The 27417-nt window shown below is 38.4% G+C and overlaps 1 protein-coding gene across 1 annotated transcript in view; it reads left to right on the top strand.

Annotated features, from left to right (window-relative positions):
- The first annotated feature begins 15435 nt into the window (after nucleotides 1–15435).
- The window catches only part of LOC126830936 (glycine receptor subunit alpha-2), a 32790-nt gene continuing 20808 nt past the window's right edge, over nucleotides 15436–27417 (top strand). The window contains exon 1 of the mRNA XM_056102868.1: nucleotides 15436–15701. The gene's annotated coding sequence lies outside the window, so the exon portion shown is untranslated. The remainder of the gene's footprint in view (nucleotides 15702–27417) is intronic.

Here is a 27417-nt window from a genome sequence, read left to right as displayed (position 1 = left end):
TGCGTGATCCAAGGAAAAAATGAGGGGCGCTATTATCGCAGTGTATTATTTCTTAATTTCCTATTTTCGAGTCCATTTTGGCTTGTATAGCGTGCTGTCGCCTCACATTTTGTCGTAACTTCTACTTTTCGACTTTCGTGTTTTGAAGAGGCGAAAAGTAGAACTTATGAATGGTAGTTATAGGCTTCCATAATAATCACCATATTAAGACTTTACCTCTCGAAAGAGAGAATGAAACAGCATGGAGATAGTAACAAAACGGGTTGTATGCGAATACCAAATGATGGAACAACTTTAGGTTTAAGCAGATATAAATGCTCATGATAGGGTCTACTAATGATGGTAGTATATGAAAAATAATAAGGAAGCGATGCAATTTTAGTAGCATACTGCAGTGCCAGTTTATCACGTCTGTTGTGTAGTCAGGGCTCATGAGCCTCGACGTGTAAACTGTCCACTGTAGATGTACGAAATGCTCCCAATCTGATTCTAAGTCATCGGTTGTGTATGGTGTCAAGATCTTCGAGATAAGACACGCGAGTTGATCCATACACAATACACCCATAATCGAGTTTAGATCTTATTGGCGCTCGATATATTCTGAGCAAGACCTTACGGTCTGTTCCCCAGTCAGTGTTTGATAAGACTCTCAATATGTTGAGGGCTTTCAGACATTTCTTCTTGGGGCTTTTTATATGGGGTGTAAATGATAATTGCATATCAAATACCAAATCTAAGAATTTTGTTTCATCTACATCTGGAATGGCACTACCATCCAGTGTAAGCTCCGGATCAGGATGTAACTATGATCCAGTGTAAACTCCGGATCAGGATGTAAACCTCTTTTTTGACAAAAATGCATACAGTCTAGTCGAAATCCATTGTCAGTTGCCCATCGTTGAGTTGAATTCAGGCAAAGCTGTAACTGACATTCGATTATCTGCATACTTGTCGATCCGTAACACATCAAAAAATCATCAACATAAAAAAGCCGTCGAACCCAGATAGGCAAGCGACCTTGTAATCCTAGGTGATGGAGGTCACGCATAATACCACATTCCATGCGGTATCATACGCTTTCTCAAGGTCAAAGAAAATGTCAACTAAGTGTTGTTTCTGGATGAAGGCGTCACGAACGCTTCAAATCTAACGAGATGATCAAGATTGCTCCTTTGGGACCAAAATCCACATTGGATGTTTGTAATGAGGTTGTTGCACTCGAGGTACCAAACAAGCCTTCGATTCATCAATCTCACCATGGTTTTGCAAATGCATCTAGTTAAAGCGATCGGACGATAGCTGGTAGGATTCGTAGGATCTTTGCCCGGTTTAGTGATGGGAATTATTGTGGCTTCATGCCACGAAGGAGGGTAATTCCCACCAAGCCAAATGCGTTCAAAAAGATCCAATAAGATTAAAGAGTGTTGGTAAAGGTAAATGTTTTGAAATCTGGTAGTGAATTTCACCTGGACCAGTTGCAGTGTCGCTAGCTCGCTAAAAGATACATTATGGCAGATAAGATAAAGAGCTGACAGTTCTCACTACAATAGTTCAAACCTAGATAGTGTAAAGGGAATTTGCTGAAAATTTCAGTCAAATTGGTCCACTCTGAACCGAGATTTTAGCGATTGAATTTTCGGCCCAGCCTTGATCAACATTATTAAAGTCCATACGAAAAAATCTCTCTAGAATACCTGGCCACTAAAACATGTTACGTTTTTTCCGCTTTAAAAGAGCCTCCTACATACGGAAGAGGGGGTCGCTTTTAAATTATTATGAATCGGTATTTTCAGAGGGGCCCAATGAAAACACCTGCGTCTCAAAAATGAAAGATTTTCAAGATATGTGAACCAGCGCACGTGCCAACCATTCGGCCATACAACCCCCCCCCCCCCCCGGATGTGTAGGAGTTTGGGGTAATTATAACTGTTTTCATATGCTGGGGAAGAGACTACAAATAATTACATTTGGTGTTTTAAGAGCTTGTTGTAATTGATTCCTCAATATATGTAGTGGCATTCAGTACAGTAATAGTATTCCTACATTCTGATTTTATAGTTTAAAAGCAAGCTCCTTTATGAAGACAAGGGACCCGGGGTGCCGCCTCGTTGACACCAGATTTGAGGCATTATTTATTCATGGCACCAGACAGTGAGGTACCCGTATGATTGCGTAGTATTGGGACTTGATGATAGAAAATTATGATTCACGACATAGATATAGAATTAAATAATTTAGATATATCTCGAGAAATCCATGATGAACCTCAAACACAAAAATTTAACCTAAGGTCAACGAGACGAGAATTAAAAGTCATTTGAGAAAAATATAGTGATATGTGACTATATATTCAGAACCTCTTTAAATCAGAGTTAGTGGTCGACTTCGTAATGCATAAGGACAGTTGCGTCACTCAACGACAATATCATCTAAGCCGCACTCATCAGATTTCGCGGTAGAGTTGATTTTTATCCTTTCCCATCATCATACATAAGGGGGCTTTTTCCATTATATTGTATATAATTTGCTGCTTTACAAAAAATGTTAGAAGACTGTTTAAACATAAGAAAAATCATTAATTGTGGTCCGACGTTTGGCCAACAGTTTCAACACATAGGCATTGTCTCCCCTATGTTCAAGTGAGATTGGATTGGCTAATTAGCATACGTCATAAGTGATTTTGTATCTACTTCTCAAAGAACAATTTACATCATTGTTCGAATAAAACGGTCGAACTGTGGGGGTGTTTTATCAGATACCCCCACGGCTCACGATTTCTAAGCGGTTTTGTTTCGCTGGTGAGGTAGTTCTGAATCGTTTGACATAACAAGTAAGTGTTTACGACAATGTTAGATTAAACATGATCGTGCCAGAGAGAAGTGGTGCCTTCTTAAGTATAGATGATGGTGGTTACAACTTCTTAAGAATTAAAACTACGCTGTAGTATATACTGTCTAATGACCCCAACCACCAAGAATGACATGGTTACGTCGTATTTCGACTAAAGTCGAATTTTGCGCCAAATCAGTCATTACAACTTTAAGAATTCCATATTTTGGGATCACTTACCAAGTACCTAGCAACAGGCTTCCCAAACTTAGTTTACGCGAGTTTGGGATGAAAGTCGACCCACACTGTGACAAATAGAAGTGTAACAAAAATAAAATGCTGCTGTATATTCTATTAACCCACCTTAACGTAGCTATTCATCCAAAACCTTCGACAATGAAAACACGAATTATTTGTCAAACCAACGATGCACAGAGATCAAGGATTGTTCCTCCCCAGGGCGTATGATACTCTTATCACATAATCAAAGGCTAAGCATAATTATTTTTATTTTAATCATATTTAATACATACCAATATTCCAGTGACAATTTTAAGTTTGTAATAACCATTATAATTTGCAAAAATGATAATTAATAATTCCCAACTATTTTTGCTTTGCAGACCTGCTGTTATTGTAATTTAATGCACTCAATATTTCTAATCCTGCCTCTCTTCATCACTATAACATCCAGTGGAAGTACTACTCAATATTTTAAATAGTCAGCCTTCAGGGGACTATTGATCATTTGTGCAGTCATTGTTCACTCGCATCAGTAGAATGCACATATCAATTATTTTTTGTTATAATACCAATCAAATCAAGTCTCATCTTCTTGAGATGTTGTCATTATTAAAACCTCATCAAATCGTTGTAAATACTCCACAACAATCTATTCATTAATCCTTTGTGTTTATTTCAGTGAAAGGGGTCGTTGATAACATTTTATCAAATTTCATTTTCTTTCAACGTTTGTCATTATTAAAACCCACTAATCATTGTATATACTCGATAACAACATATCCATTATTCAATTAGTCAATTTTTAGGTTAATTGGTATTCTGCAATGTTCTTATTAGCGTTTAACTTTATAATCCTTAATTAAATTAGATTACCTTTAGGGAGATCTCTAGTTTGTCAGCATTAACTAAGTATTGTTGTGTACATGTGTATATTGTTCTGTCATATTTTCATTTTTTATCATTGCTTGATTAGGTCTAGAGATGATTATTATATACTATTCAAAAAAAGTAGGGGATATTTGATTTTGGGGGCATAATACTAAAATATGCAAATGACTACGAAAAAAGTCATTATAGAACCTAACAGAAGAAACATTTCCAGTTACATGTGACGCCCAAACGCACCAATAGCTACCGCATGGAATGCAGGTGATGCTTGGGATCATCATGGGGGTCCAACCCAAGATTTGCACGACTCTGACTTTGAATGTTACAGTCATTGTGGCATTGAATTCCAGGGTGGAAACATCAGTTTAATTGTTTTAGTGACCAGAAAACAAATTTTGATATGCGTCGGCTTACCCAAAATGAAAGGTTACGTGCCCTTGGCATGCTACAGATCGGCACAACACAGGCGGTTGTGGCGCGGACGATGAATGTTTCTCAGTCTGTCATAAGCAGGCTATGGTCCAGATACCGTGATACACAATCTGTACAGGACAGACCACGCTCAGGTCGACCAAGGGCGACAACTCAAGCCCAGGATCGATTTATCCGTACCTTGGCCTTGAGAAATCGTGTCATCACAGCAAATCAGATCAGCGCTCGTCTTCAAACAGACACTGGTTTGAGAGTGAGTGGCCAGACGATTCGGAATCGACTGCATAGGGGTCACCTTCGCGCCCGACGTCCTCGCGTGATCCCTTGTTTGAGAGATCATCACATTCAGGCAAGACGTCTTTGGTGTAGGGATCGTCAACACTGGGATAATCGACGCTGGAGCAATGTGATGTTTTCAGATGAGTCAAGGTTCACTGTTGATTTTTTGGACAGACGTAGGAGGGTGTGGCATCGTCGAAACGAGCGCTTCCAAGACGTTAACGTCATCAGACATGATCGATTTGGGGGTGGTTCTGTTATGGTGTGGGGAGGCATCACTGTTGCTGGAAGAACGGCTTTACATGTTGTTGCAGGGCGTGTTACAGGCCAGTACTACCGGGACAACATCTTGGCAGTCCATGTTGTGCCGTTCGCACGACGTCATGGCCGCCGTTTCATCTTCCAGGATGACAACGCAAGATGTCACAGGGCCAGGATCGTTACAGGTTACCTCCAACAACAGAACATCACCACATTACCTTGGCCAGCACTGAGTCCCGACCTCTCCCCCATCGAGCATGTCTGGGACATGCTTGGACAGAGGTTACGTCAACGTCAACAACGTCCTGCCAATGTCCAAGAACTTGCTGCTGCGTTGCAACAGGAATGGGACAATCTGGACCAAAATGACCTTAGACGTCTCATTAGGCGTATGCCACGTCGGATCAATGCTTGTTTGGCTAACAGAGGAGGATTTACCCGTTACTGACTTGGTTGTGATGCTGTGGTAACTTTGCTGTTTGACCCCGGGTATCATTTTACCCTTATAATGGTCAGTCTGTGCCTTACTTAGTCTAACGATCATTTGGAATAAATCGATGAATGTGAACTTCATTTCATTTTGTCATTTGTTTCTTCGTCAGTTTCATTAGGTGACTTTAATAACACTTAAAAATCAAATATCCCCTACTTTTTTTGAATAGTATATTACCGTTTGTATATATCATCTCATATTGACTTTGTATATAACAATTGTAAATAAATAAATAATTCTACTGTATTAAATAATAAATTATCTATTGCATTGTTAATATAATTATGCATAACTGAATGTAATTATATGAATTTTATAAATAAACTATATTTAAAAAAAAAAAAAAAAAAAAAAAAAAAAGAAGCCTAGTCGAAACGTCGCTCAGTAATAAGCAGTAATTGTATTCCATAGAATTGTGACCTGTATACTCTAGTTCAATTACTAAATGCCATTAAAACAGTTTATCAGACAAAGTAAATCAAATGAAATAGAGTTTAACGTCCCACAGCTCTGCCCGACTGGGCTGAAGAAGACGGACATAGGCCATACAGTGTGCTGTGGGGGAAATGCTGCCCGGACAGCGGCTTTACGGCGTACTCTTACAGAGAGCTCCAACTGCCGATGGATCTTTTACCTGCACGCCAACGATAATACATTGTCCCCTGCCAATCTTGAACAAAAGGCAAGTTGGGTGGGGCCGGCCAAAACAGGGATCAAACACAGGACCTCCAGTTTAGCGAGCCAACGTCTTACGCACTAAGCCACCATGGCTCGCATAGAGGTAGAAACGTAATCACCGTAATGGATCTAACTTGGTCCAATCACCAGCGATCGTTTGCTGTGGGTCTGGAGGATTAAGCGATTTAGGGGTTTGTTCGCCCCCCCCCCCCATGTGAAAGAATTGTCGACCATAAAAACAATAGATATACATTGTCCGTCAATTTTACAGCACCCCTGGGAACACTTCCCGCCCTCATCGTTGCTCTTAGCTAGTTACTGTCCTTGTTCACATTATCTTGAAAATCTTTCATTTTTGAGTCGCAGGTGTTTCCATTGGGCCCCTCTGAAAATACCTATTCATAATAATTAAAAAGCTACCCCCTCTTCCGTATGTAGAAGGCTCTTTTAAAGTGGAAAAACCGTAACATGTTTTAGTGGCCAGGTATTCTAGAGACATAGCCGCCAAATCAGTCATGCATGCCGGCTAAACCCAAGGAATGAAAACATAAAGAATTCCATATTTTGGGATCCTTACCAAGTACCTAGTAACAGACTTCCCAAACTTAGTTTACACAAGTTTGGGATGAAAATCGACGCACACTGTCAGACAGTTGTCAATTTGAGCGACAGACTTCTCAGACCCCTGAAATGAACACTCTTGACAAAGGCCTTAAATTCATCCCAACCCCCACAATAACATCCATAGACCCCATCACCCAGGCAACTGATCGCGTAGAACATGTTGACTTATTTGTTTAGGAAAACCCCGGCAGAGGTAAAAAAAAAATCCACAGAAAAATCCACGTGGAAACCACCTAAAAAGTCATTATCTAAAAACTTTCGACGAAATGAACATAGAAATATCATACCTTCAACCACAATCACCAAACAATCTCAACCGAGCAACAAAAACAGCATTATAAACACCCTAAAAAAATATAACATAATAATTAAGAAAAGCGACAAAGGCCTCAAAATCATGAATATTAACCAAAACCTGGCAGAAAATCTATTTTCATAAATCCTTTTCTTTGATTCTACACCAAAAAGTCAACAAAAATCACCATGCTAAAGGAAGGTAAAAGGGGGTGAAAGACTAGAAATAGCTTTGGCCCTTGTTTCGTTGGTGACGGCGTAGGAATATTAGATGAAATCTTTACCTACATCATGTGTGACGAAAACTAGGGCAATGAAGTAGCTTGCATTACTCTGCTACTATCTTAGACTAACTCACGGACATTTATGTCAGTATCCATTTCTGGAAAGTAGGGTACTATCGTCCAGTCATCTCGTGAGCGGATTAGTTCAATTAAATAGAATAATGTTGACGTTAAACGGTGCCTATATGAAACACTTACCCAAAAATGGTAATTGTCCCGCCCTAACAGATGGCGCATTACATTTTCTATATAGGAAAGAGCGGATTTGATTTACCCTTAGACAATCTTTTGGAGATCACCATACCTATAGCCTCCTCGGCTTAGAGGCTAGGGTGAACACATCATCCTAGCGCGAACCTTATGTACAACTATCAAGAAGTATGTGGCTCTTGCCACGTTTAAGCCGTTCTGGTCTGAGTTAGAAAGGATATTAAACTCAGACCGTGGATATTTTAATAACCCGAAAAGTACTATCATAACTTTGTAGTTTGCTTTATTTGTTTAATTATATAAACTTAGTAACAACATAAACGGTGTTCCAGAGTCAGTTAATTGATGATTGAAATAATTGATCCAACAACGTGAAGTCGAAGAAAGTCATAGACGGTAATGTCACAGCTACCCCAAAGTGTCACATCTGTCACGGATAGTATCACAGTCCGTAAATTTGGTACCGCGATACAGGATAGTGTCACACATGTCACCAACACCACCGTCTCTTCTGATGGACAAACTCGACGAATTAGGCGTTGAGTAAATTGAAGATTTAGCTGTGTTAACAGAAGTTAGTTAATGCCAGCTACCAGCCCCCCCCCCCCCCCCTCACATTTACAAAAACATTGTAATCGCGATAGAGGCTGCAGTTGGGAATTTTAAAGAATTTGGGACATGATATTTGACGAAAGTCTATTACCAAACGGCCTATAGTAATGAAAAAAAATGGGCCAACCTCAAAAAAATTTGCAAGAAAGCGTTTTATGGTTGGTTCCTGTAGTATATGGTCCAGACAACAACATATCAAAAATTGTCTGAAATTGGGCTACCGCAAAGGGTCTAAATATGACGTCAAACAAAATGGCCGCCATTTGACCAAAATTCCCCTTTTTCTGCTCATATTCTATCAATGATGTTGTTTTAAAAGGCTTGGTTGTAAAACGATACTATTATAGCCAGTATCTGAGTAATTCATCACTCTGTGGGTGTTGTGCAGTGTTTCCAAATGACGTCATGGCGTCATAAAGGGTCCATGACCAATGAGCGTGTTCACCCAGGACAATCGTCGGTGCTGTTCCTGCCAATGATTGACATGTACCCTGGAGACAGGACTTGCATCCTTTCCACGCTTGAGTTCATAGCCAAGATTGCATCGAGGCACAACATCTCACCTGTAGTCACTTTCGATCAACCTCTCTTTTGGACAGCTTCTGAGATAGTGAACGAAGTAGAAGATGACAGCCCGGTTAAAGACGTTGTGCTGCTACCTTGAAGCTTCCACACACTAATAAACCTTCTAGGTGCTGTTGGGAGTTTGATGGACGGCAGTGGACTAAAAGATTTGCTTGAGGTCATCTATTAGTTGACCAGTGTCTGACAAACCAAATTATCTCCAAGACAATTGAACGTGAAATAGGATTTGAAAGCCTCATAGCTGAAGTTGAGCACTCTTACTGTCAAGCAAAAGGGGGTGATATAGATCTCACCCAAGTGATTATACATCTGATTATATGGACAAGTTTGTCAATACAATAACATCAAGGAAGGCTGAATTATCCGACAATTCCAAAACGAGCAAACTATGGTTGAACTATATGCGAATGTTGTGAGTTGCGCGCGAGCGTATCGAGGCTGATCGAACATGATGATGGGAGATGCACCTTCATGGTGTATCAGATTGTTTGCCAGTATTTGCTGCTGTGGGTAATCCTAATTATCTGACGTCTGCCTATCTGTATCTTCAGAAGATGAACAGCTTCTGGGCTGGTCTTGGATGTAACTTGGTCATTGAACAAACACTAATGAGGTCACTTAAAAGTACAAGGGGTTTAAAAAGAGGAAGTGGAATATCCGAACACCAAGGGGCCATCTGGACGATGTCTTCTCCCGTATCATCCACCTACAATTACGTTATGCACGAATTTTGTGAAATGCGATATACAACTAGAGAACAGCACAAAGAAGCAACTGCTGCAAGAATTGTCCAGGATAAAGACGACCTGATCAAGCTTGACACAATTCTCTGACTTTATACTCCGTTAGCAGATGAAACATTATTGCGTAACATTATAACAGGGATAAACGTTGATGATGACGTGAATGCACAACCTTTTATTGTTGGCAGGGATACAGTTACAAAAATGGAAAGTCAACTGATATTTGCTTATTCACACAAACGAAACACTAAATTGAAGACCATGGCGTCATCAAGGGCTGGCAAGGTTGCTGAAAACAGACCAATTGACCCAGTTCTGTTATTTCAGAGGTTCCTGGTAGTGTTGCAGTCTGGAGAGCTGAGCTTAGATGAGGTGATGAAACACGAACTCTCTACATATCCACTCTCCTTGTTTGAATGCAAACATCGACTACGAAAGCCAGACAAACCTGCACTTCTTGAAGCTACACGGAACTACGCTTCTTCTGTTGATGATGCTGTCATTCAATCTATTCCCAATATTGAGCACTACGTCTTGGACGGAGGTTCAATCCTACATCGGCTGAAATGGACTGAAGGGAGCACCTACAGTTCCATTACAGATGCTTATGCCTCTTTTGTAACTGAACTGTATTTCAAACCAACCATGGTTTTCGATGGATATGTTGGATCAAGGACACCACACACCAGCGAAGAAAAACAACATCTGTACAGACACAACTAAATTTGTTGGTAAGAAGAGGACTTCCTTTTTCTAATAAAAACAATAAGTCCCTCATTGACATGATTACCGTGCCTTGGAGCAAAGCAACTGTCACGTGGTGCAGGTAAAGGGGGGTGCAGATTTGGACATAGTGAAAGCAGCTGTCACTATGTCCACCACAAAATCAACCACCCTAATCGGAGAGGATACAGATCGTCTGATATTACTCCTGCATCATGGGAGAGTGGACAGTAAGGAACACTACTTTCGATCAGACAAAGGGAAGCCAAATGTGTATGACGACAAAGTTTTGAAGAATCTTCTCGGGGATAATTTCCGTACTGATCTGTTGTTTGCATTTACTGGTTGGGGAAAATATCAGCGTTTCAAAAGTTATCAAAGACGATTCTGTCTTACGGACCTGTTCATGGATTTTCTGTGCTCGAGACTCGGGTCAAGAAGCTGTTGAAAGTGCTGGGTGTAAGGCAATGGTGGCTTTGTTCAACGGGACAAATTCAGCATCCCCGTCATAATTGCGATAAAGTTACCTCTGCAAAAAAGTGGCGACTGCAAAGACATTTGTAACACCTGAACGACTGCCCCCACAACCTCAGCTACAACGTATCATGCACGACGAAGCTACCTGCAAGTCATGCAATGGATGGGCAGTATTGACAATATGGACCCGGCAAATTGGGGCTGGAATGTTCAAGGAGACAAATTCTCACCAGTAATGATGGTGAGAGAGAGAAATGGGTTTTAACGTCCACTCGACACAAACTAGGTCATTTCGGGACTAACATATGGTTTAATTTTATTTCAATAATTGGCTTGCGGAAAGGGGTCTTTAGCACAAGGAGGACCCGGAGAAAACCCACGAGGTTGGACAGGCGACCCTACTTGTCACGTACAACCGGGGAATCGAAACCCCACCAGTTGACTCAATGACAGACCGTATGATACAGCGCAGCGCGCACGTGCTAACCATTCGGCCATCCACCACCCCCCTTATGAGTAGAACTAAACAAGTGGGCCATGGGTATGTCTTGTATTACTGTACATGTAAGGTGTACATTAAACATGCATTATGCAGGAACTAAAGCTGCATATTGCAAGTCTTTCTTTAGGCCTGAAATGTTATCTAAATTATTAATTAGACATTTATTAACATGAAGAGACCTTAATCAACTCTGAATGCGATCTTATGTGTTACATTTTCACTGGATTTGAATCTGATTTGCTGCTCAATGCTCATTGATGCTTTAATCCAAAAATGGATAATCGAGACTATGTTTTTTATCGTACAGGCTTTAGTACGAAATTTTCAGCATATTCCCTTTACATTATCTAGTTTTTAACTATTATAGTGAGAAGTGCCAGCTCTTTATCTAATCTTCCATAATGCCCCTATAATTCTACCTACCAATAAATCTTTAAAATTTTCACCAGGGTTCACTGCAACTGTTCTGCTCAATGTAATACACTAAGATGTAGCCGTAAGAAGTACGGACTTAATTGCACAGGGGCTTGTGGATCTTGTCAGGATGGGAATTATGAAAATATGAACCATGCTTCCATTCTAGATGAAAATGAGGACTGCTGTTGATGCAGATGTGATAATTGGGGGCTCGGTGGGAAAGAGTTGACATTCTGGTTTCTAGCCAATTTTGAAAAATAGTTTGTCAAATTTGATCTTGTTTTTGAATATTCTAAACTTAATAATGGTTTTGCTATCAGCATCGTGACTTCACTGCCTTTAACCAGTAGCTACTTGCTAACACATGTATTTTTCAGGTCAAAAACTATTTCATGTGCACCGCTGTTTCGTAAATATGAATTCTCCATTAATGGGTACTCATTTTGTCATGACATCATCTATGACGTCATGCAACATCTCATACGTCGCGACACTTTTTTCAACAGTAAGACTTTTGAGACAATAATGTTTTATGATAGTCTATACTTTTAAAAGTGGTTTAATACAGATTATTTCAAATTATATGTGTAAAGATGGGTGATTTTGGTCAAACGGCAGCCATTTTGTTTTACGTCATAATTTGACCCCTTGCGGTGGCTCAATTTCGGACAACTTTTGGTATATTGTCTCTGGACCAAATACTATAGGAAAATGCAATAAAACGTTTTCTTGCAATTTATTTTTTTTTTTATTTTGATTTTTTTTTTTGGGGGGGGGGGGTTGTATTCGGTAATTTGACTCTACTACTAAGCAACATCAATGACATCACCAATGGGCAGTGAGAAAGTATCTGCAACAGTGGCAGTAATAGCTTAAAAACTGACTGGTCATTCAAGTTTCCCATACCCTAGAAAAGGTCCCCATACAAACATATATAAGACCTGTGAAGAGAGAGGGGTTTAACGTCCACTCGACACAAACCAGGTTATTTCGGAACTAACATGGTTCAATTTATATTCATTTGACTGTCTTTAATATTTTATCTGTTTAATATGGTAATGTAATTATTTCATATATAAATATATTCTAATTACATTACCATATTAAGTATTGTTTAATGGTCGAGAGCGAGACATTAAGTAATATATTGTAACAACAAGAGGACCGTCAGGTCCGAGTGTTTTTACAATATATTACGCAATGTCTCAGCTCGAGACCATTAAACATCTTAAAATACAGACACTCCGCACGTGCGTTTACAGTGAAATACGTCACTCGAGTCTAATATTTGACAAGGTACGATTGGCAAGTTGCCCGTACGATTATTTGAAATAATGGTACGCCAACATCAAAGGGTGACGTCACATCTGTATTTTAAACAAATAAAATATTAAAGTCAGTCAAATAAATATAAAACTTACCAAGTGACAGAATGTGATCCTCCTTGTAACAAGGTTAAGATGCAAGTGAGATTTGAAAGATAAGCTGAGATGTGGTTATTTTAGTGAGTTAAAAGTGAGTAGAGTTTAGACTTGCTGTTGTAAAGATATTCTTAACCAGCTTAGAGATGGACTATTAAAGGGACAATACAACGAACACCAAATATACCATAAATAACTAATATATTAAAGGGACAATAATACAACAAATATTCAAGATACAATAAATACAAATATACACTACCACAAACAGTTATTGGATGCGGATGCACGAGTATTATTAATACAAGGACGTGAAAGAATTGACAATCTGAATAGAAAGCGCCCTGGAGAACTTGCATCGGCACCCGATAATAATAAAAGAGTAAAATATTGGAGCTATAGTTGTTTAGTATAAAACCCACAGTGTTCCGATAATGATCTTTTGCAAGCTAAAGGGGTTGGCTAATTGATGAAAAGCTAAAACGGATAAAATCCTTGATCAAGCAAAACACACATCGAAAGAAGGTTCAACTATAGCAGAAATCAAAAACAAATGGCCTTTTCTCTTTAATAAATAATTTTGTTTTAACCACTTCTTGGGTGTAACCGGTGTAAATTTAGAGGAACAATATATGCTTGCATCAAATGGCAAGAAAAAGATATGCATAGATTTTAGGTGTACATGTAGTCAAGAGCCTATAAAGGAAGTGATTACTGAAATCGACAAAAGTACCAAATCCCAAGAAACTGACGGGCTTCTGAAACTGATTCTGTGTTACTTTAAGTTGCTGGAAATCTACCCTTAAAGTTGATATGATAAACTGTATTATATGCATGTGGAAAGTTAGGAATGATCTACATACTACAGTTCTTGTTGGATTTTGTTCGGGTTTGCAAGGATTGTTTAATTGGGTCATAAGGAAAAATTCTAACTGAAACAAAACTTTATGGATACAACAATAATCTAAATCAAATGTTGATGAAGACGAAAAGCAATAAATGAAACTGCCTTCATGTTGTGTCGCAATGATGTCGTGTTATTGTTTTCCTGCATAAAAATATCTGATTTGCAAACATATCTCGGCATTCGATATAACCAACAATATTACAATATGCTTTCCATCATGTGTAAATCTAGACTCTAGACATAGTCATACAGGCCCTGTCAGTATTAGCGGGTGCAAAAATTGAAATGCCCGAACCCGAAAAAAGCCGGGCGCCTGCGACCACCCAAGTCGCAAAGCAAGGCTTCCGAGAATATGAGAAAATTAGACGTCTGCAAATGCGTTTTCCCGTCATCCAGTCCGAAGGTACAGCAACTAGAAACTATTCCAAAATATAGGATTATCTTGTGTTTCTGGAACCGAAATCACAAAATGATGTATGTGCCCACGTACATTCCCTATTTTGGGGCGGAAATGAAATCGCAGATAAAATTCCCGATTAGATTCCTTGGGGCCGCGGCAGACAAATGATACAGGAACCTGAAATTAGCTGCAAACGCGTTTGGTTGCCATCATTTCGGCCCGTCAGTATAGCAACTAGAAAGTAATCGATTATAGCCTTGCTTTTTATGCTTCTGGGACCGAAATAACACCATATGCCCACTTGAATTTGAAAAATGTTCAATGCTCATCTGATCTCAATCAGTTGCATTCACAGAAATTTAAGTCCTGAAAAACAGATAAAGCAAATAATAATGTGGCCCGAACAAAATATCGCCCATAGAGTAGAGTAACTTTAGTCAATTTAAAGATCAAAACGGCATGGGATTTCGGGCGCTTTATTCTGTTAAATAGAAGGAAAAAGGATTTTTTCTCCAAAAAAATATTTTTTCTTTTTTTCACATTACCCGGGGCAGGCCGGCATATCGTTAAAGGATGCTTTCTAGAGTGTACCTGTGAAAACCTTACTAAGTAATTTCAAGATTAAGAACGGCCCCCAACGACCGATGAGCAAAACCCTGTATCGCTAACCTGGAGGTTCCATGTTCGATCCATGTGTTCTTAATCGAAACAGTTCATCGGGATTTCCCGGCTTTATTCCCCCTTATCAAAGGTGCAGGACAGAGGGCCTGGCAATGGACAACTTTACGTTCACATATTGGTGTGAACGTAAAAGAACCCCTGACAACTGGAATTCGATACACGAGTAGGCCATTAAGCTCTGTCGGAGCAAGACTGTAGGACGTTAAACATTATTTCATTTCCTTGGCACTTCAATAATGCAGGGTTGAGAAGAAGACAATCTACTCTATACAGCATCATTAAGGTAGATATGGGTTATATCGCCTGGCAATTCACCATGGCATCTCTTCATCATTAGCCAAGGTCTATTTACTACATAATAAATAATCTATACTGATAATCTACTTCTACTATACGCCATGTCAAGTTGGTCTTCGTTAATTTTAAGTTAACCGAATGAGAAAGCTCTATTAACACGGACAGACTGATCGACGTGGATGTAGCGTACTAGAGTGACACAGCTGTAGTGTATGTTTACCAGCTGTATGAGAGAACGGGGGGGCAGTGAGAGAAAACTAGAACTGAAAGAGACGATCGATAGCTTTACCTAAATTACAATAACTAGGTCTGATACAAGTTTTAACGGCTATTGACTTCGTTTAACTAGTCAGTAATGGCTGGGGAGAGTGTGTTTTTAAACTTAAACTATTGCCTGACAGAAAACAAGAATTGCGAATAGGTAAGTAGGGCAATTTGATTGTATGTTCGCGTCTTTAGCTGTATGAAAATGTAGTTTATTCTTCTCGCCAACACGTGGTTCCCTCTTCAACAGAAACAGTCATACGGTATCTGTTTGTAGTTTAACCCGTGACCCGACTGTTGGAAGATTCTGCTGTTATGTGTATAAGATAAATGGGTTGTATCAGCATGACATCCTACTCAATATAGTTGTGATATAAATCTGCTTGTTTAACTGCTGGATTGTGTGTTTTATTGTTGAATGTTTATACCAACTCGAAACAGATTCTATCTACACGTAAGTTAACATCTTGTCTTTATGGCGAAATCCTAGTCGAAACTATAGAAATCCAACTTCAGGGTCTAAATTATAGAGCCCCAACATAACGGTTCAAACTCTAAGAGTCCAGCGTACAGTTCTAAAATGTAGAGCCCCAACCTAACGATTAAATTAAAGAGCCCCAATTAATTCTGGTCTAAACTAAAGAGCCCCAATTAGAGCACCAAACTATATAAGTTCCTGGTTTGTAAATCCGTAGCCTATATTTGATCAGTCGCGGCTAATTAGGGTTTTTTTGTGTATTTGTAAGGTATAGTACACTATGAATACGTATGCTTATAATTCGATTCTTGAACGTCTGATGCAATTTTTTTCGCCCAAACAATATTTTCATCTGGCTTAGTAAACGACTTTTAATTGTATTTCCTTCTATAGCATAAGTGTTGATCTAAAAATATTCATAAATAGTTTCTTCGTAAACAGAAATTTGATTGCATATGCTTTTAGCTGATATGTGTAGAACTGAACATAGTCCTATAGATAATTTTTTCGAAAACACAATTTGTATAGAAAATCGATTTAAAACACCTTAGCCTCACAGTCTTATATTTGTCTGTTAACCTTGGCCACTATTTATAAATTTTTGTGGGGTCACACTCTTGACCTATAATAATAGTCCACAATGTTTTACAGTTAAATATAACGAGTTATATAGTCGAGTAACATGGATAGGTACGTTTGTTAATGTTTCTAGTCAATAATGGGTGTAATTCAAGTTATCGAATGGCTGAGAAATAAAATGATATGGGTTTCAAGGTCCAGTGAGTCTGCTCCCACTGGGCTAATGAAGACGGGGATACACCATACTATGTGGGCCTACTCGAATTCCAACTGTTCAGACTTCTTTTATGTGTACGCTAATGTGTACCCTACGTCCTACACCACTGCTGGAGACTTTAGTGTTGATACAACGAGCTAAGCATTCATCCTGGTGCATTATAGTATTATTTTTATTATACCACTCTGCAGGACTTTGTCAGTTTTATAGCCTGTCTTGTGAAGTGTTTATTTTGGGCTGTCACAGTTTAAACAATATACAGTGAAATCCCTCTATTAAGACCATCTGTGGGACTGTCTAGATGTTGGTCTCATTACTGAGTGAGCACGCTTGAGGCAATTTCAAATAAAAACAAACACGGTGTTAGGTAAATTATAGACATGTACTTTATTACTGATAACAGATGTAATGTTAAAACACATGAAAACCTAATAATAATAATAATATATACATGTATGTACAGCAGTAGATCTATTTAAAATATTTCAGTAGAGTTGCCTAGGTATTGCTACAATTAATCTTCACTGACTCGGCCTCTAAATCTGCTTCAAATGTTTGCATCTGTTCCAAACGTTTTTTCTAGCGTGTTTGAAGCACAAAAGTTCTTCAGTTTATTAACATATTGGAATGCTTCTGTTTGTCCTCGATATCGTCTTCGCTATCACTCCCATTCACACTAATTTCACCATCTTTTGATTTTTTGGCCTCTTCCATTAACCGTGTTTCCCAGTCATCGTCAAATTCTTCACAAACTGGTAAGTCTTTGTCCATCTCAAGATACTCGTCCACGTTCAAGAGTTCTTTCAACCCCAACCGTGTCATTGAAATTAGATCTCTTAGTTCACTTAGGGGCCCGTCATCTTTATCCTCACTTTCCATGTTGTCAACGTCTGTCAAAATCCCACATTTCCTAAAACACTTTTGAACACACGAATAGAGAACGTTTTATCAGGGAGACCGCGATAATTCACTCCTGCCTTATCTATGTTGTAGATATACCGGGCCTCGTAACCAATGACAATGTCAGGTAACACTGGCTGTTATGAATAGTTGCGTACTAAGGTGCGAATTTTAGTTCCAACCGGCCTCATATGTGTTTAAAAGATATTTTATTCCATTAACTGAAACGTATTGAACAGGAACAATTCTATATATACAAGACCTCTCCAAAAATATAAAATAGTTAATTCCTTACAATAAACAATGTTGCGCATATATATATATAATATGTATATATCGACAGTGAGTAACAAACATAATATAAACATGTTACGATATATATTACATGTTCATCATGTTAAATTATGAAATGAAAGCCACAAGACTATTAAAGTATTGATTAATTACTTCTTGAGAAGACAATAAACATCACTGAGTAAAATATACGTATAGCAGTGTTTAAGTATATTCCTAAAAGACAGCTGCGTTCAAACAATCTCAATCCGCTAGTAATACCAAAGTGAAAACTGTCAACCTTTGGACAACGAACGTTTGCTGTTGCTGACGCTGAAACATGGAATTCACTCCAGTTGAACTGCATTTTTAGTGACTTCTTTGTCAATCTTCAACTCTCTATTAAAAACTCAATTTTGGCGCTATATAAATGGACATATTATTATATACTATTGCTATACAATATTTGTCTAGTATCGGGATACCGATGGGCGTCTGTAAGATTAAAGACCATTAATCTGAACAACATGTCGGCAAATCAAAGTTATGATCAATATTCCATAAATACCATTCAAGAATATAAACAACAGAACGAGGATGCGATTTCGAGTTTACGGATGGGCCCCGGTCCATTCACCTTATTTAATTGATATATACATTTGTTGTTTATTTCTTGTCATGTCTTTGTAGTTTGTGTTGTCCGCAGGTTTATCTTATGGTTTTTGTGTGTTGTGCGACTCTCCTTCACTTTTTATATCTATTGACGCCACCACCGGTCTGGCGTCCACGATTACTTGTGTGGACGCCATAGAAGCTAAGGACATTACCCGACTGACTTTAAATTTAATCGGTGTATCTGGCCATGCGACAAAGAATCCTCTTGATTTTCAGCGATTTCCGATAATTACTGCCAAAGTTTTGGCCCTTGATCACTTTGAAAAATCTTGTGGACGCTCTAATTACTGGAACGAACAATGTGATTCCTTGTTTGGTTTATGGTGAAGATAAATGTCCTAACTTTAAGTAGTGTTTTAATATGTTCTGGAAAGGGATACTAACTCTGCATAGCGCACATCACATGCCACTGCCGCTAATATTTCATGGAATACATTCTATAATTACACCGGCTTCACACTTCTTTTTGTTATACGCCCACATGAAAATGTTACCGTCGATCGGTCGTAGAACCTTGTGATGAATACTCAAACCACTAAAAATATCATCGGATATGTAGGGTATTGACATAATGCCCCAATTACCCACGAAATAATACATATGGAAAAAAATTGCCGACTGCATGGACGATTTAGCTATCGGGGACATATGTTTCGTTGTCTGGCCACTAAAAATATAATCGGATATGTAGGGTATTGACATAATGCCCCAATTACCCACAAAATAATACATACGAGACAAAACTTGCCGACTGCATGGACGATTTAGCTGTCGGGGACATATGTTTCGTTGTCTGGCCATCAATATTTTTAAAATAAATACTTTAAACGGGAAAACTGAATTAGCGAGGCAGCGTTGACCAATTTGTATTTAAATTTTGTTTATTCCTCAAGAGAAATTATCTCCATATATTGCTAGTAATTACTATTAACACGAATGAGAAGTGAAAATTGTTTGAGATTGATTTTATTTTTTTCATGTTAAAAACACTTCCATTTCCATATCCAATTTTGATCATCTATTACAGGGAGGAAATTGTCGAAGGAATATAAACAATAGGCTATGACTTCATGGCTAAAATAAAGTTTAAAGGATTCATAAACCAAGTTACCATGTAAACCAAACTATATATGTTTTATTTTCTTTAGAAATATGACATTTGCAATTCAGCTGGAATATTGATATTTCCAAAAGTGTGATTAAATAGCGATTTTTATACGCCCAAATTAAAATGTCATATATTGTCATCGCCCCCGTCTGTCCGCGTTCGCAATTGATTGGGGCGCTCTAGAGGCTAAAGTGAATATCCGATTGACTTTAAATTGGAGCACATGTTGAAGTGCATGAGACGGAGAAGTTTTTTGACTGTCAATGAATTCCGATAATTACTGCCAGAATTATAGCCCTTGATCACTGATAAATCTTGTCGACGCGCTAGATCCTAAAGTTGATATCGATTGTGTTACTATTAAAACTATATCAAAGTGTTCGTCAAAGCAATTTACTCTTCCCCAATCGTTGGCATTGGATGTTCTAGGTAATGTCTTTTTGGCACTGGGCATTCTAGTTAATGTTGTTGGTGAGCTTTCTAGTGGAGGCAACTTTTTTACCAGTTTTAAACTTACGGATGTAAAGTATTCTTACTGTTACGGCACCACCTTCTGATAATATATGTAGCTAGGTTCACGTTACAAATAGGTTGCCTTACTTCGCAATTTTGGGTCGTTTTTGTTGTGTTCCAGTCTCATTTTATAATCCGACGTCATTTGCATATCGTTTGATATCTGACATATTGTCTTTGAAGTCCGTGTTCAGAACATGTAGATTATTAGTTCAAGCAAACGTCTGCATTGGTATATACCCTATAGGTCTGCGGGAATTTATTTTTAAAACCAGGCGTTACAAGCGATTCTAGTGGGTTTAGGTTCAGGATCTGATTGGCTGATATCAACAGAACTTTCACTGGCAGAACACAGGTGTGATAGAAAGAATGTCTGGTTACAAAACAGTTTAAATGTATCGTTCCTAATAATATGGATTGTGTATAGCCCAATGGATATCGGTTGATGGGGGGCGGGGGCAGTAAAACTGTTTTGGCGAAGCTTTGTCTCGATCTCGAGTTAGTTCGCCAGTTCATTACACTGCAGCAATCCAGCTGCCGACAAACAATTTGCGGTAAACTGTAGAAATATTCTGCATCCATTTTACGCGAAGACTATGCCCTTGACAATACATATTGCTTGTATTTTATTGTAATGTATTTTATCTCCGGTTTTGGATGCTATAAAGCTATAACTTCTGACAGAATTCCCGGGGCTCTGAGTTCTATGATTGGGTCGTGTGAAATCAGGCGTTCAAGCAGTCAGACGTGATACATGCTCTTCACGCGATAAGAAAGACGACTCTTGCGTTCGATATACGTAATTTCTAAATAATTATTGATCAAAAAGAGACTTGTCCGGTCGATTCTTTTCAAGTGGCACTTTTATTTTCAACGAGAAAATAACCCTATTCCAACATACTGTCACCAGCTATTTTGTGTGAATGCCATCACGAGAGGTCGAGGACTGGACTCGAGATTACTCGGAATGTTCCGTGAACTCCACCGTACCTTTACCATTATGTTCTGCAGCTACAGACATGTGTAGACTGGGCTCTATTTAATTTTGGACTTCGTGGATATACAAAGCATCAGAAGGAAAAACGTTGCTGGCGGAAGGTGTACATGGAAAGCGGGCCATGCATACATTGAAAATGTTTTGTTTAATTTGTAAATAAGAAAAATAAAATGGCTAATTCTGTCTTCACGTTACCAGGTAACCACATGTTAAAAAAACATTCCATCGTTATAATAAGATTTATCTTCATGATATTCAGGGCTTGCCTCGAGTAAATTGGTGGCGAGTAGATGACGATTCACGCAAATATAGAATTGCGCGAGTGAGGCGAGTACATGTAATTACTCACGCAGAATGAATGATTTGCGTGAGTAGCCATTTCCATTTGGTGCGCGGGAAAAAAGTCACAGGAAAAAAAGTCACAGTAAAAAAGTCACAAATTTGCCTGGTAAAAAAAACACAGGAAAAAAAGTCACAGTTTTTTATTACATCTCAAATTCAATAACAATATAAACAATAACATACATATTTAACCTTTCATTACACCGATGTAACCAGACTGTTTTAGTCTTTAGAAATCAGCACATTTTGATATCATAGCACATTTGACGTATTAGCACATATGTCATATCAGCACATCTGGCATTTTAAAACTTCATCTTGACCTTCCTGACAGGTGGATTTCCGATGGCATCCTGGGCGACGACAGTCTGGGCTGTGGCTGATTCCTTCTGGAACCACTCCACCACTCTCCAGATGGATGGATGGTGTTGGCCGACAAGATTGTAGAACTTGTTGTTCCATCCCTCGCAGATGTTGTTGGTACAGGGGGCACTGTTCATGGTTACGTCATGTACGTTCCAAACTTCAGGAGAAAACATGGAGGGATTCTTCTCATGGAGAGGGTTAGGCCTTGACAATGACGTTGCCGATAGGGACCATTCACATGGGTTCGGTCGAAGTAGGCCAGGAGGTCATGGAATATGCAGAAATGATGGCGGATCAGAAGAATTACTATTGAAACGACAACAACATTCTACATCCGCTCCAGTCTTGATTATCCAGACTCGACAAAGGGCGTCCGCTTGAAAACGACTTGGAAGTACACGTCTTGAAGTATTTTTAGTAACAACAGGTGGCACTGGAAAATATATGAGGTCACGCCGCGTGCACTATAGTATATCAATATATATATAGGCATGCAAATTGTTGACGACTTTTTTATTACGATATATTCCACTATTTCTGATTAAATTATTTTTTTATATTTGCGCGAGTACTTAATCACTCGCGTAAATTTGGCTTTAAGCGAGCGCAGCGTGCGCGCGAGTAATTCCTCGCGTACAACGTGGCAAGCCATTAAGCCTCCGGGTGGTGGTAAAGGTGCATTAATATTGAGATTCTCTTGCTGGAAAAAAAACTATCTCATACGTGTCTTACCCCTATTTAAAATGGAGTGGGGTGTCTGAATAGTCTAGGGCTGACACTTAAGATCAAGAGGCGTGGTATCAAATCGTGACATGGTCGCCCGTTAAGCTTCGTTGGTTTTCTCTTTGTCCATCGGTTTTCTCCCACTGCTAAAGACCCATATACGCGCAAGCGCAATATTGCAATAGAACTAGTTAGACCCACCTCTCTCTCTCTCTGAATATATATTTTTAGGTATTAAACTTCTAAAATTCTAAACATATATTTATAAATCTTTTAACTTCTAAAATTCATGGGAGGGGAAAATAATACATTATACGTGAGAGCGGCGATCGAGCTCGACTTCTCACAAATAACGTTCGGTAAACATTTGTTTAAACGAATGATATAGGTCAGGTACGAATTGTTTTCACGTTTCTCCGCAGCAGAATATATAGACATATATACAAGCTTAGGGTTAAAATGATAACATAATAATATTAATTGGTAAGAAATTTTAAATTGTACATAAGAAACATGTTTAAGTACAGAACGGGGGTCAGGTGGCCGAAAAGCCTTAGGTCTCTCAATGGCTTGGTTTCGATTCCCATCTTGTATGTGACAAGATATAGGATCGACTACCCAGGTTCGTTTGCTCCCACTGCTAAATACTCTTACGCGCAAGCGGATTATTTAAATTAAATTGAACCATGTATTTTTAATTATCTATATGTTAGTCCCCTAATTAACCTAGTTTGTGTCGAACGAACGTACATCCCGATTCCTTTAATTTATTATATGACTGGTATTGGTTAAATACGTTAACAATCCGAATTGAGCGGTGGTCGTTTGTGCCTTCTTAGTCCATTCTGTACGGCGCTTTTTATTATGATCTTGTTGTTTGTGTATCAGCCATTTTTAATTACGTCTGAATTGTCTTCTGGTTAAGGGTTTTATTGTGAACTATTGTTTTGTAAAACCTATATACTATGTATTTGGTAATAAACAAACAAATAAAATATTTATTGCAAATGGCGCTCACACCCATTTATGTCCATAGAAAACACGACGTCGGTATATACTGATTTTGAAAAGTGCAGTATTAAATAATTGATATTAGGATCACCTATTTTCACGGTGAGATAACATTGATAGAAATGGGTTAATAATTGAATTCTAATTCGTGCGTTTTATTTCCAGTATTATGTATAGCCCCTTTAATTACAAAAGATGATATGACCATATTGTGTTGACTATGATATATAGCATTCCACTTCCACCCCGTGGGAATTTCATCGGAAAATACCTATGAACCTCAACATAGGGATCGAATACGTCTTATCCACTGAGCCTCCACGGCTCCCCTCCTCATTACAAGATTGTTTATATTAGTGAAGTCATGTCAAAACGTTCTGACCTCAGATGCACGAATTCCGTGTTGATAATTATTATTGCCAACAATAACACCCTAAGTCTGTTAAATGAAGATACGCTCTCTGAATTTCTGGTTTTCTGGGCGATATTCGGTTATCGTGATTACTTGACTACGGTCGAAGTAACTGAATCCGAATTTCATTTAGTCCGGACCATAGACCGAAAATACTGAACCATGCTATTGTGGCGTGGTCGGAGTAGTTCCAAGATGGCGGGTATCGATGAAACATAAGTGTAGAATATTTAGAAAGAATCTATTTTTATACGCCCACATTGAAATGTGGTCGTATATTGTCGTCGCCCCCGTCCGTCCGTCCGTCCGGCGTCCACAATTGCTTGTGGACGCTCTAGAGGCCAAAGTTAATATCCAATTGACCTTAAATTTATACACAGTGTTTGAGGTCATGAGACGAAGAAGCCTATTGACTTTCAACGATTTCCGATAATTACTGCCAGAGTTATGGCCCTTGATCACTTCAAAAAATCTTGTGGACGCTCTAAAGGTCAAAGTTGATATCCGATTGACTTTATACATAGTGTTTGAGGTCATGAGACGAAGGTTCCTATTGATTTTTAACGATTTCCGATAATTACTGCCAAAGTTATGGCCCTTGATCACTTTGCAAAATCTTGTGATGCTCTAAAGGCTAAAGTTATAATCCGATTGACTTCAGATTGATACACAGAGTTTAAGATCTTGAGACGAACAAGTATATTGATTTTCAATGAATTTTTATGACTTGAACAGTTAAATCCATTATATTAAAAGCTTTACATACAAAACGTTAACATGAGGCAGAACTTTATAAAAACCAAACAAATTCTATTATTTTTCTGATAATTACTTCATGAGTTGTTGCTCTTAATCAGATTTTAGTGTATTATAAATGTTTCATTACCGAAAAAAGTAAAAATATGCGACAACCCTTGTTGACTGCCCGGACGATTTATTTGCTGTGGGCGTATGTTTCGTTGCCTGGCAACCTATCTTTATTTAGTATATGATTTTAGGAAAGCTTGAAAGAATTTTTTAAATGGTTGCGACTTCTATGAGCAGATATTTTTTGTCTCGTATGTTATGTCTGAATCTATGTAAGTGTAAAAAATACGCATTATTGTCCCCCGCCTTTCGAAGAAAGCAGGGGACTATTAAAATAAATGGGTTCGTCCGTCCGTCTGTCTGTCTGTCACACTTTTTGGGACACAATAACTCTCTTTCTAGTTGAGCTAGAAAGTTCAATCTTGGTGTTTATTAGGCCAATGCCTTGATGGAGTTCGAAGATGAGCATTTTCTGCTTAGGGTAAGCAGAGATAAGCAATTTGATTGGTTGATGCTTTGGGACACGATAACTTTAGTTCTGATTAAGTGAGAGTGATGAAACTTGGTGTATAGTTTCATTACATTATTACCTTGACTAAGTTCGATAATGAGCATTTTCTGCTCAGGGTAAGCAGAGCGATAAACCATTTGATTGGCCGAGATTTTGGAACACAATAACTCCCCCCTTTAATTGAGCTAGAATGTTCATACTTGGTGTAGGTGTTTATTAGGTGAATGCCTTGATGGAGTTCGAAGATGAGCATTTTCTGTTTAGGGTAAGCAGAGATAAGCAATTTGATTGGTTGATGCTTTGAGACACGATAACTTTAGTTCTAATTAAGTGAGAGTGATGAAATTTGGTATATAGTTTTATTACATCAATACATTGACTAAGTTCGATAATGAGCATTTTATGCTCAGGGTAAGCAGAGCGATAAGCAATTTGATTGGTCGAGACTTTGGAACACAATAACCCTCTTTCTAATTGAGCTAGAATCTTCACACTTGACGTAGGTGTTTATTAGGTGAATGTCATGAAGGAGTTCGGAGTAAGAAGATGAGAATTTTCTGCTTAGGGTAAGCAGAGATAAGCAATTTGATTGGTTGATGCTTTGGGACACGATAACTTTAGTTCTAATTAAGTGAGAGTGAGGACAATTGATGTATAGTTTTATCACATCAATACCTTGACTAAGTTCGATAATAAGCATTTTCTGCTTAGGGTAAGCAGAGCGATAAGCAATTTGATTGGTCGAGACTTTGGAACACAATAACTCTCCTTCTAGTTGAGGTAGAATGTTCAAACTTTGTGTAGGCGTTTATTAGGTGAATGCCTTGATGGAGTTCGATGATAAACATTGTCTGCTTACGGTAAGCAGAGATAAGAAATCTGATTGGTTGATTAATTTAATTTCATGAAAGTATTATTTGTTTATTAAACTATATAACATCATATAGCATAGCGATTCATTATCCTCCGTGGAGAGATGTGTACAGTGTATACTTCCACAATATATGCTGCTCTGTTGAAGAGAGAGTTGAAAAAATGGAGTTTAACGTCAACTCGACACAAATCAGTTCATTTCGGGTCAAACATGGTACATTTTTATTTCAATAATTCGCTTACAAATATTTGTCTTTAGAAGTGGGGGTGGGGGGGCTGGAGAACCCGGAAGACAAAAAATCACGGGCTTGGGATCCAAACCACGCCACGTGACTTAAGGCCAGGCGGGCCTTATGATCTAAAGCTGTTCTAGCTGTTTGACTCTCAGATATAGGTTAAGACAATTTAAAGGGTTTTGAAGGCCTATTAAAATTAATATTATTGGTCAAAAATGTGGTCTTAGGGTTGAATCTAAGACAAATCCCAAAAGTGAGATACAACAGTTTGATAATGATTACGTGATAGATGTGAAATTAACTAATTTATTCATATTATTCATTATTATGATAATCTTAGTTACGAATACAACTATAAAACTTGACAGCAGATTACAGCTGATTCCTCCACTCATAAAATACCAATACTTCTATCGATCTGTTTTAAAGAAACAGACCTTAACATATAATTTCCTTCCGCATATGTCGAAGGCGAGGTAAGTAAATCCGGTCGATTGCATCCTTTTTGTTTCCTAGCATTGTGCTGTTGTTGTCGTGGTTGTTGTGGTTATTGTTGTTGCTTTGGGTAGAGGGCGTAGTTGTGGTTCTTTTGCTGAGAGAGGGGGGGGGGTATTTGTGGTGGTTGTTTCCGCAAAATTCTCCCAAAAAGACTATTTTAAACAAATATTTAGTACTGCTCTTTGTCGATGTTATAACGTCAAAAACAGAACTTGAAAATCGAGCACCCCGCTTTACTGATGATAGAACGTCATCAACAGAACTTGTTAATGAAGTATCCAACTTTTAAAACACTTGCAGTCATTTTCATTTAGACCTGCTGAAATTTCTTTCAAAGTAATGGTATGCTTATAT

Source organism: Patella vulgata, chromosome 8 (assembly GCF_932274485.2).
Source record: "Patella vulgata chromosome 8, xgPatVulg1.2, whole genome shotgun sequence".
Taxonomy (NCBI): domain Eukaryota; kingdom Metazoa; phylum Mollusca; class Gastropoda; family Patellidae; genus Patella; species Patella vulgata.
This window is presented reverse-complemented; position numbering and strand designations above follow the sequence as displayed.